Source organism: Ciconia boyciana, chromosome 9 (genome assembly GCF_034638445.1).
Source record: "Ciconia boyciana chromosome 9, ASM3463844v1, whole genome shotgun sequence".
NCBI classification, from domain to species: Eukaryota; Metazoa; Chordata; class Aves; order Ciconiiformes; family Ciconiidae; genus Ciconia; species Ciconia boyciana.
The window spans coordinates 35,598,267-35,610,763 of NC_132942.1; the positions used below are offsets into that span (position 1 = coordinate 35,598,267).

Sequence of the window (12,497 nt, forward strand, 5' to 3'; positions counted from 1 at the left end):
ACATGATCTAGTAAACATTATATTTGAGATAAAATTAGTGGGCGAAAATAGACAACATGTGCCTTCTGACTCTCTGCTACCTGTCACAAGCTTCCACAACACAACTGATTCAGCCCACATACAGCTTCCCTGCCAGGGGAGCCTGTAGCCTGCTATGAAACCCACCTTCCCGCAAGAAGCAAGACACTGCTGTAATCAACACCTCTCAAGAATCACAGCCAGGGATCTTCTGTTCGAACACAGATCTCATCTAAGACATTCCCACATATCCACTACTTTCAAGTTCTTCCAACCCCAGCAGAACCGTCACACAGTGGCTATGGCTCAGCCAGACTGATTTTGGACAAAACTCAATGCCTACTACTACTCCATAATCAATATTATGGAAACAACTCCTTCCACACATGTCTTGGGAGAAGGTAAGCGAAATCATTGCTTAGGCAAAAAGCTCACCTTACATCTGTTTTAAGATAAACAACACAGTAATAGACCCCCACAGAACAATTAACTGTTTGGAAAGAACCCTGCTGCTAGACCCTAAGATCTAAGGCTCAAGCTTCCACTATAGTTCTTTACTATGTTCTCCATTTACAGATAATATATCATCTGCCACATTTTTCCCCATTAGGCAAGCTCTGACAAAAAATTCAACTTGTGTGTACTCTGCTCCTGAATTACTGGTGGTAGCAGAAAGTGCAAATCGCTACTGCACAATCAAACAAAACAGCTAACACGCTTTTGCAGGAAGGATTTCCTCCATTCCTGTTCTCCAAAGCATTCTATATTAAAAAACCTAGAAAACTGGGTTCCTACTGCTACTAATATTCCTTCCTTCCAAGACTCTGTAAGGATCTTGCTGTATTTCCAGAGTTATTCTGTTAGGCAATTACAACTTCTATATTCTGCATAAGCCTACAATATATATCTGTAGCAAACTCTCAGGGAACACTACAATGAATACACACAGGCATGCTACATCTATTTTTTGCATCTTTTTTTCAAAACAACTATTATAACATCAAGTCTGTAGTTACCTGCAATTTTTGAACACTAAAAATCTATCTTACTTTCTTGCTTGCAATTCAACAACATTGGTCCTATTTTCAATTTCTTTTTCCTACTTTCAGAATCACTCCAGCAAGCTTAAAAAACACAGTATTAGAGATGCATCCTTACTACACACTAAGGTATTTATATCTTTGCTTTTAACCACAATACAAAATACATATTTCCTGCATACACCTAACAATACCTGTTACGTGCATATTACATGATGTATGTTCTTCTTTAAGGGATTTGAATTTCAGTGAATCATTTTCTCAAAATTTCCATAGAAATTTAGAAATAAATAATTACCTTCCTTCAAAGTGTCCAGTAACACTACGCAGCTGGAGCAGACCATACCACTTTCTGCATTTATTATTTTATTACGAACAATGTGTACTACAGTCAGAACTAGGACTAACCACAATCAGAGTACTATTTGATACATTAAGGGATTTTAATCCTCAACTACCACTCACGTATTACTGTGCAGCAGGAGAGTTTAAGCAGTGCTTCAGCTGCACAGACACCAACACTCATACCAAACTGAGTTTAGAACAACAGGAAATCTTTCACATTTTCAGCACGGCAGATTCCTCTCCCCATCTTTCAGCTAACATTCCGATCCTCACTGTGTAATACATACAAGCAGTAGAGTTTTAAATGAGAGTTAAAGTGTAAAGCAGGAAAAAAGCAGTAAAAGTAGGAAAAAATTAATCACAGGGAGAAAAGAAAAGAAAAGGAGAGTGACTGGATTCAGCAGCATAAGAAAATTACATGATTGTGGGCTTGGCAATGAAACTGATGGTTTTCTTCACAGTGTATCAATATGATGATATTCAAAATTGAGATTAAACTATGTTTTAGGGCTCTCAAATGCTATTAGTAAGGCATTCTTCTGCTTTTTGAGTTGCTGTATGCATGTCAGCAAATAATTTTAGACAGTATTGCCACTTGTAAAATGGAGTCTTATCTCCTCTTACAGCTAACGTATTATTCTCTGTCTGGAATAGAAAATTCTTCCACGGACTGCTTTTCATATCTTTTTAGGTGATTATGCTGGCACTTCTTTGCCCCTGAAGTTGAAACACATAGACTCCATTTATGTAGATATTTCTTTGTCCATATTTTGGACAAAGTGGATTTTTATTGGTCAGAAGTGGTAGTTATTCACTACTAATAGAAACAATTTAAATGTAACATTAAGCAATCTATACTACTAAGTTCCTAGAAGATAACTACTCAAGAAAAAACATCAATGAAAAACTCTTGTGGCATCTAGGTTTTTACCACATGCCAGTGCTATAAAAATCCGAGTATCTTATCCTCATTTGTGTCAGATTTAAGCTTGTTATTCATAAGCGAATGAACCTCATTGAGTTTATGACTATGAGTAGTTGCTTTGCTATGTTTCCTACCGTAGTCTTCAGTATGAAGGTATTTAACAAGAAACCAAAACCTTTGAACAGAGAAAAGAAAACAAACAAGAAAAGAAAGCAGAAGGAGAGGCATTCCGGTATAAGTGCAAGTAAGCCACTCGTACCTGCCCCACAACCTACAGCTTACCACCAGTTCAAGCTGACACAATACCTTCCATATGGAAGAACATAAAGAGCAGTTTTAGAAAAAAAAAAATTTCACCAAAAACCCCACATGTCAATGTATTGCACAAGCAACAAACTCTGTGCAGCTGTTTAAGACAAATTAAACTTAATATATTGTACCTTTAAAGCCAGAGGAGCTACTCAACTATGATCTCTGGTATATGTAAACCACAGCAATTCACACACCCAGTATTCTGTCCAACAATGTGTCTGATTAAAGCATACTCTTCAGAAAAGCATCCAGAATCAAGGACACCATGAAAGGTTTTGCAGTAGTAACTCTCTGACATCTGCCCAGCAACAACTTAAACAGTGTTACGAGATTCGGTGATAAAAACACCTCCTGATGCCTGAAAGACAGCATCTATGATTTGAAAGGGACCTCTGCAGCCCTCATGATCACCATGATATGGAAAGAGAAGGTAGCATGAGAGAAGAGCTAGAATCTTTTAACACCTGTTCAGGAGAAACATAATTAAGAGGTAAATCATTGTCTGCTATTAATTTGTCTGACTGTATCAGACAATCCTAATCAAACCTCCTAAAACCCAACTGTTCCAGAAACTAAAATGGAAAAAAGAAAAAAACTATTTTCCTGCTATGTCTTCAAAGGAAGAAAATGCACTTTTCCCCAAAAATCATTTCCCTAAGTCTTGTGTGTCAACTACAGATTTACTCTATCATACCAATCCATCACCACAAAAATGTAACATTCCTATATAAAAACAAAAAATGTATCATTAGTGGTTTTCAACAGATTTCATGTCCAGCAACATCTGCAGAGCAATAGATTTCACTTAACCAGACCAGGATCTTTTCTAACCACAAAACCAAGCAACAGATTAATTTCAAAACAGCGCAGGTCAGATGTACCACTTCTCTACACGGATAAAGCAGTAAGTGCACTTGACCAAAGACTGCCAAACTAGACCATATGCTGTCCCATGACCCAAATTACTATTTCAGTTTTAAGACCAAATATTATAGGAAAGGCAACATTTAAATTAGGGTTGATAACTTGGATCTGTAGAATACCTTTCCTAAGAAGAACTTGTGAACAAACCAATATTAAATTCATGGCCAAATGTTATACAAAGTTTGCTAATTACCAAAGTTATTTTGTAATAACTTGTCTAAAACTTTACCATACTCACTCCTCTTTGGACCTGAAATGAGGTCAAAGTGCTGAATTCAACATCACAATCTGTTGCCCTGGAAATTACTGCAACATTTAGACAAAGAAGTTTATTATGAGATCTAATAGGATTGCTTGAGAGAAAATGTTTTCATTCTCTTCCTGAAAGCCACACAAGACAGACAGAAAGACTGGAAGTTCTTTGAGTAAGGACTCTTCCAACTTTTTAATACAGAACCAAGCATATTCCCAATAACAGTATATGTGCTCTTCTTTTCAGGGTTTTGTTCGAATAATTGGCATTTCCTTCCAGCACCCTTTACAGTTTTCATCAGCACGGAAGTCTCTTAAGAAAAATAAGCCACAGAATTAAAAGTCCGCTTCCACTTGCATTAATTTAGGAAATTTAATTTTTAGTTAACCTACCCTGTTCTTCTATACATAAACTTCAGCAACTTCTCTTCAAAAATAGCTAAAACAGAAGTGCAAGTCATAATACAACCAAAAACTTAGCCTTGCTTGTATCGTAACTTGTGCATCTACACTGGTAGAATGACAGTTTATTTGTACTCCACTATGAGTTAAAGTACGCCCAGTTTGCTCTCTGTAGATGAAGAATGTACGAGTATCCACTCAAACCTCTGCTTTCCTGCTGACAGTAGCAGCAGCAACCTGGCAGTATTGATGATTGCATTTGCACTACTCAGAACTGAACTCAGTAAAACAAAATTCCAGTCACTACCAAATATTACACTTTTTTCATTCTCTTTTGCTTTTTATTTAATAAATGAAAGGTTTTAGCTTTTCTAAATGATACATGCATATTTAGCAGCAGACCTGTTTTTCAGCACCATATTAAAGTTCTTGATTACATCACCTGCTTGTAAATGGTCATCTCATGTAGGAAAAAAGGTATATCTTATTACCTTATTATTTAAATATTTGCAAACTGTGTTGCTCAGCCAAAAAACCACAAATATCTAACTATGTCTTTGGTAAGAGGCTAAATAAAGTTTATTCTGGAGCTATGAAACACGCACTGATGAAGCTGGATTCTGTAACAACATATTTGCACAGTTTTTGTTAACACTATTCTACACCACCTGGCCTTCAATTCCTGCTTGGACAAAGAACTGCAGACCATTCAACAGCAGGCAATATTGCAATTCGTCCCTCCCACCAAAAAAAATCTCCTATCCTCAGGATCTTTCCATCTTTTACTAAACACAGGTGCCTTTAACAAATGATGAAAACCTGCATTCATTTTTACCTTAATTTGACAAACATGGTTTCTTCTGAGCATTTGGAGATTATGAACTCATCCTACATTGAAGTTACCCTGCAAGATGCATGTAGAAGAACATATACATCTGGAAGAATGAAATTTTTAGGTAGCCTCCTCCTCCTTGTATTCTTCCTCCTTCTACATAATACCATCTGGTGCAAGACTTGCAAATAGCATTCTGAGAAAAATTTTGAAACACTCAACAGAAAGAGATTATGTTCCTCAAATCTTTTGGAGTCTGGCATAGAATTACATTTACCCAAAGTGATCTCTCCCCTGTGATAACTCAATCTTTTACTCAAGCTGTGAGGATGCAGACACAAGAAAAGTCTTTCAACAAGAAGAGTGTTTCTGTGTCTGTCCTTTCTAGTCACCACAGCTTTCACTGGTTTTCAGCATTTCTGTTATATGCTGGGCCACATAAAAAGAACATCTAGATTCTTCAGGATGAGATCGCCAGCTTCAAGTATTTTTAAGGAACTTTTAAAAATATTACCTTGTACTTAGACTTTTAGGAAGCAACACTTAAAAGATCTCCAGATTCTTCTGGAATGTGAGCTGTAGACATTCAGGTGCTTTTTCTTTCTCTGAGGAAGCTCTTGTGCTTGGACTCAAACTCTTGTTCTACGGCACAACCAGCTATGTTTTGTAATCTGTACAGAAGAGCAGGAAGTTCAACTTTCATAAATAAAAAAACAAACCTAGGAACATTGCTCTGAATATCCTGGTATCAGACAGACCATGTGGACATGCTTCAAAGGATCTAATTTTACCCCAGTAAATCCAGAAGAATTCCCAATACCATCCAGAAACTCACAAACATACCAAGTTATCACAGTGACGTAATCTACTTGGGAAACTAAAAACACTCAGTTACTGACAGGATTAAAGACATTTTTCATTGCTAGATAACTCGCACACAAGTGAATCACACTAGGGATGCCTGTGGAAAAGTAAGTGGAGAAAAGGTCCATCACAGTCCTTTCTTCCTATTCTTCTCCTACCCTCTCCTCTACAACACATTTCCTACACTGCTTTAAAGTTCCCAAAATACAGCATGTTAGAATAAAGCATTCACGAATAAAACAAATATTATTATTTCTATCAAGGGAAACAAACTTTCCCTTACATTCAGAAACTGTTTAAGTTGAGGAGTTTTGTTCCATTCCCAGATTGTAGGGTACACTGCACAGAGCCCGTGAGGAATTTTCTGTAATTGGACTGTACCATTTAAATGTCAACTTTGAGCGCACAACTAAACAAGAATCACACCTAAAATACTGTTATTAAACAGCCAGTTGACATGTTCCCTTATAACTTTCTAACCAACACACACGTAGTGTCAAGGAAAGAACAAAAATAGAATATCTAAACCTGAGAAGGGGTGGCTGACAAGGTGGTGGAGGGATCTTCGGGTTGAAATTTTCAAAATAATCTGCCTTTTGCAATGCTATTGTACAGAAATGCTTACCAGAAAACGTTAGCATCTGACAAGTACCCCACTGAAACATGACTAGATAAAACAAAACAAGTCACATTGACCAAAAAACCCTAACCACTTAAAAAGCAGAAAACTGTTAGAAAAGCAAGAAACTAAAAACCACAAAGAAGGAATATAGCTATGTTGCAAGACAATGAAAATGCAGCTAGCCTAAAACACAAAATATGCACCAGTCATTTCAAGGAGAAAATTTTACCGAAAACATAAGCAGGAATTGGTCACAATTTAGGGAGGTATTGTAAAGATGTTTCCTAAAGAATTATTTTCTCTGATGTGACCCTAACAGTAAAAACACACAAGGTAAAAATTTATTTTAAAAAACACAGATAGCTACTTTACAGCAAAAACTTTTTAAAGCTTTTGTTTGCTTTTTAGCTAATACAGCAAAAATTCTATCTATTAGTGCTACCATGTTCTCCTATGAGGGCTTTCCTTAGAAGGGAGAATATTTATTTCCTTCGTGAAAACAGTTCTTCAAAGCAAAGCCCTAGAATATCCCACTTCAAACTTGAATTGTTTTAACAGAAAGTTGTAATAGGTGCTTGGCCTGATAAGCTGCTGTATGTTATCATTAGACTGAGGCCAATGTACCACCAATGGTATGCAATACCACAGCTGGAAAAATGTCTGACTTGCTATAAAGGCTCTTGAACGCGCCTCAAAGCCTCACAGAGCCTCAGTTACTCCCACCTCAGATACACCCATGCTGGTCTTCACTCAGACATCTCAGGATTCCCCCAGCCACACCTGGAGTACTTCGCATTCCCCTTTTCAGCCCTTTTCTTTCATTCTTCAAAGCCTAACGAGCATTTCTAGACCCTCTATTCTGCTGTTTCCCACACACACCCCCCTCTTTCTTGCCCCAGCCCAGGTCCCTGGGAGTCGGTTTGCCTCATGCAAAGTTTATGACCTTAATAGAACCACACAGATCAATCCCCCAAAATTTATCTTAAATAATCAACATGCTAATCTTCATTAATTACAGCAGAGTAAGACAAGATTGATATTTCAAGACCACAGTTCTCAAAATAATTTGTCATGTCATATTAGAGCACTTCAAAGTGAAACACAGTTAGTTAACAACAACGTCATCTTTTTGAAGTTTCACAGGAAAAAAAAAAATTTTTTTTTCTTTTTTTAATTACTGTTTTGGAAAAATTCAAGGACTGGACCAAAATGGTTTATTCACAGAACACTAGAAGACTGGGATCATATCGGACCAAATCAGCAATTAATGTGCGAAGCAGTATTTGTGAAATGAATGCCTCCTACTCCCCACACACACTTTAACAGTTTCTTTGGGGCCAGAAGGGATAACATGTAAACCCCTCCTGCCATAAAATTATCTTGAGGTACAGAAACAGCAGAAGAGAATAAACCCACACAAAGCCTGAGGCACAAGAAAACGCAACTACTATTAGCTTCTTCTCAGTGAGTTTGGAACTCATCTTTAACAAATTCTACTTATTTCAAAATATTTTTTCATCCTGTCAGACAGAACTTCAGATTTTACAGATATCAAGAAACAGCACCTTCTACGGTTTAGATCTGCAGTCCCCATATAAGCTTCCAGCGTTGCTTTCAGCCACAATACGTACAAAATCTAAACAGAACCAGGAATATGATATTGCCTGGAGAGCACAAGATTGCCTGCGGCACATTACTAATAAATTGTTGTTACCCAAAGGCCAATGAAGGTTAAGAAACACTAATCCAGACATATCACCAAGCTCTAGGAGGACCGGTGCGATTATAATGCAGATTTTGTCAAGCCTAGCAGAGCCAGCTGCCCTCTGAGCCAGCCCCAGCACAACGTTCTATGACGAAGTTACCCATGCTGCTGGAAATGTCATCTTTCATGTATGACATAAAACCCCTTCTATAGCTATTAACAATACCCTGGCATTGTTTGCAACATGTAGGGTGTTGCTCTGGCTAACATCCAATTCCAGTAATAATATTCTATCTACCTACAATAACCACAAGAAGACATTCTTCATTTTCAGCCCCAAGTGGTTTTGCAGCATAGCAGCAAGCTCTTAAAAGAACTGCCATACCTCACTGCAAGTTCTGCATTTCACTGTGCATTTATCTGTCTGCACAGATCAGGCATTTCTCTAAAACTGTAGAAACACCTTGAGATTACTGGGAATAAAGGAGCTCTTTTCATATGGCACAATTAGTCATATCAGCAGTGATAGCTATTTTGAGCGGCACCCATTAATCACTATCATTAGCAGGATTTCTGGTGTACCAGCATTCATTGTACCAGGAAAAGTCTTTTCCTATTACAGTACTACCATATAAACAAAAGCAGCAGCACACAATCTCTTCACACAATCCTGTTTTGAGTAACGAGAGGCAAGTGGCAGCACTTAAAACTACAGTCAGCTCAGGGTATAAAGGGAAGCTTACTTATACCTTATAGGACGGCAAAAATACAGTTGTTTTGCTGCAAAGAGAAACTGGCCGTCATTTGTATGCTGGGGAAGAAGAGGTGTTGAAAAGTAATAACTAGTGGGAAGAACTGGGGAAGAGAGTTCTCAGGTCGGAGAGAGCAGGAAAAAACACTCACAGAAAAATAAAATTCAAGTGGAAAAATATTCAAGTGATCAAATATAAGTTGATATCTAAGCAGAAGAAACCTAGACTTGTCTTTTAAACATTTGTAGCAGATACTTTCATATGACTTTCTATGAAGGATTATTTACCTGTTAATCAAATTTCAGAGTCTCAGAAGAGACTTTCGACTAGAAAAATATTCCCTGTATGCATTATTTCTAGGCTCCTAACACCCCTGAGTAACTCCTGATTCAGAATGAGAAACGCAAACAGAAGGATTAATGCCTTACACTGACCTAGGAAGCAGTACCACAAGAGGCATGGGAAGCAGCGGCTCCATGCTGCTTCCAGCCTGGTTCCTCACACCACAAAGGTTTCATGAAGCACCAGAAATGCGTATGTTGACCTGAAACATACCTTCTTCACAACCATAGATTAAATACTTAGAAAGTCCTTTCTTCTAGGAGGGAAAGTACAGAACAGAAAATAAAGGAAGAAAATAAAACCTTGTGCAAGTCTTGAAGTTGGAAAAACAGCAATTCTTTACAGAAGACGGGTCCAGCTTATCTTCTGTAGAGACGTTGCCTAGTAGAAGACTCCAGCCAAGTGCAAAATCACGTTGATACCCATGATACACAAACAGCACCTGTGCATATACCAAGATCAGCCAACACTCCTGATCCCGTGAGCTGTATACCAAAACCTTCATGTGGCTGGGAGCTACACAACACATATCACATACCTCGGAGAAGTGAGGGAAGGGGAGCGTACCAAGAGAGCCTCAGCCACGCATCACCCACAGAAAACAACAACAGTTCCTCAAGAACACCACTGCCCTTTTGCAGGGCAGCAAAAGGGCTGAGAAAACAGAAACATCAAGCAACAACAGCCTTCAAATCCACAGCGACCTTTTCCCCAACCTCTAGATTTGAGGTTATCCAACAGCCACACCAGCGGTTACAAGATGCAGTGCCATTTTGGGAACCAAGCCTCAACCTTTTGCCAGCTGCATGTGCCTCCAGAGCCACAGGCTGACCAACTCTGAAAAGCCAAGCAGTTTATTGCAGCTACGCACGACTGACGTACGCCACTCTTCAAGACATCCAGACATCTGTTCCTCTATAAAACCAGTAATGATAATAACAATGGCCGATTTATACTTGTAACAAGGTTTATAATCTCATGTAAAACAAACAAACAAGATCTTTCAACTTTCTAAGACAACATCCACCTGACAAATATATACCTGTGCCACTTCCTCTCCATGCAAACGATAAAACCCAAGCAGGGAGAAGCAAAGGTATATTTGCAAAGTTTTAAGCTACAGCCCAAAATGAGTTATCCTCTTCTGCTTGCAGGTACCATATGCATACCGCGTACTAAACATAAGGCCAGATAACAACAAACCGCACTTTCAGTTAGCATCAGGTGAAAAATCTGTACAAGCGCAGCCCGCTGCGGTGGCCGCCAAGAAGGAGACGCACCTCCCCGCAGGCCTTCGGGCCGGGGGGCGCGAAGAAAACCCGCGGCGGGCACCGCGACGAGGTGTGCTTTCGGGAGGCCGACGCTACAACCCTCCCGAGGGGCAGGTCCCGCCGGCACCGCCCGGGAGGCCCGCACGGCCAGCGGGGCCGCCGCACCAACGGGAGCTGGCGGCGCCCGGCCGGGCCAGGGCAGCGCCGAGGCGAGGCCCCCGCGGCGGGGTCTCGCCGCCGGGCCGGGGCAGGCTGGCGCCCCGGGCGGCCGCGGGTCACTATTTAGCAGGAAGGTGCGCAGGAATTCCCGCAGGCGCAGTCCCGGCCCCCGCCGCGCTCCCCGGGCAGCCCGCACACGGGTCACGGCGGCGGGAAGGGGGGGGGAGGGGGGCGGCCGCAGCCTCGCCGCCGCAGCCTCGCCACCGCCCCGGGCTGCGCGCCCGCGCCGTACCGAGGCTGCCCCCGCCGCCACAGGGCCGGCCCGGCCCGGCCCCGCCGAGGAAGCGCGGCGACAACCCCCCCGGGCCGCGCCCCGGGGCACCGCCGCCGCCCTCCCCCCGGCCGGGGCTCCTCGCGGGCGCCGCCGGCGCCTCCTCCCAGCCCCTGCCGGCGCCCCCCGCCGCGGCCCGGGGGGCTCCCCCGAGCGGCCGCAGGGCGCTGGCTGCCCGCCTCCGCGCCCCGTCGCCCTCGGCGCCCGGGGAGGGAGGGAGGAGCGGCGGTAACGCCGTCCATGCCAGCCCGGTGCCTCGCACCGCCAGGGCCCCGCCGGCCGGGCTGCGGGGCTGCTGCCGGCCCCCCGGCGCCCGCGGGCAGCGGCCGGGGACAGCCCGCGCCGCGGGGCCGGGGGAAGGCCGGTCGGCGGGAGCAGGGGCTCGGCGGCGGCGCTCACTCACCTGCCCGCGACAGCCCCCGCCGCGCGGCCAGCCCCACTCTGTGTACTCCGGAAACGGCGGCTCCTCCGCCGGGCGCCGGGGAGGGGCCGGGCGAGGGGGCGGGCGGAGCCGCGAGTGACAGCGGGAAGGGGAAGGCGGGAGAGGGCGGGCGGCTGCCGGCTGAGGGGTGAGGGAAGGGCAGGGGGTGGCGGGCAGGAGGCAGCGAGGAGGAGGAGGAGGGGGCGGGCAGCGGCGGCACCGGGGGTCCCCTGGGACGGGGGTGTCGCCAGGGGCACGGGGGGTTGTCCCAGTGCGGGTGTGACAGGGACCGCCCGGGAGGGGCCGCGGCTGCGAGGCGTGCAGGGGAACGGGGGAGAGGGACCGCCAGGCAGAAGAAAAGGGGAGAACGGGGGGGGAATCAGTGAATATTTTATACGTGGTTAAAATAATGAGGTTTCTCATTCTGCTGTTTTGCGGTCAGGTACCAGTGTCCTTCCTCGGTAGAGCAGTTCGTGATGGAGATCGCCAGTGGCACCGGCAAAGTACTGTATTCCTCTTCCGTTCAAAACGGCTAGCTGGAGAAACTGCAGAATTCAACACTGCTGTTAAATGGGTTTATTTGCGAATTAGGTAAAATGCACAAAAATTATCTCAAATTGAACATAATTGTCACGGTGCTACCAGCTTTAGGAATTGTTTAGAAACAGGCCTGGTCTATGATGGCTTTGCTGTGTGAGTTTAAACTGGTTTGTTACTATTTCTCAGGCTTAACGCAGATTTTATACAGAAAAGTTTGCTGTGCAGTACGATGGATTTTCAAATCCTATTTCCATAGAAATAGTCTTCTGTTAATCCCGTCTTTCTTATTAGAAAGTGATTATTTTTTATTTCCAAGGCTTATTTAGAATCTTACATTTGAAATGGAACAAGCATTTAATAACGTGCAGGAATGTCTGGTAGAAGTTAGAAAATAAGGTAATGTGTAATTGTAGGAGAGTAGTTAAAAATTGTTGGAATAT

The 12,497-nt window shown here is 42.8% G+C and overlaps 1 protein-coding gene across 3 annotated transcripts in view; it reads right to left on the reverse strand.

Annotated features, from left to right (window-relative positions):
* The window catches only part of GARRE1 (granule associated Rac and RHOG effector 1), a 60,970-nt gene extending 49,401 nt beyond the window's left edge, over window positions 1-11,569 (reverse strand). For 2 of the 3 annotated variants that reach the window (XM_072872223.1, XM_072872221.1), the window contains exon 1: window positions 11,500-11,569. The gene's annotated coding sequence lies outside the window, so the exon portion shown is untranslated. Of the gene's footprint in view, window positions 1-5,564; window positions 5,648-11,499 lie in introns of those variants that run through there. The other variant, XM_072872222.1, reaches the window with a different exon arrangement.
* Between the last annotated feature and the right edge of the window lie 928 nt (window positions 11,570-12,497).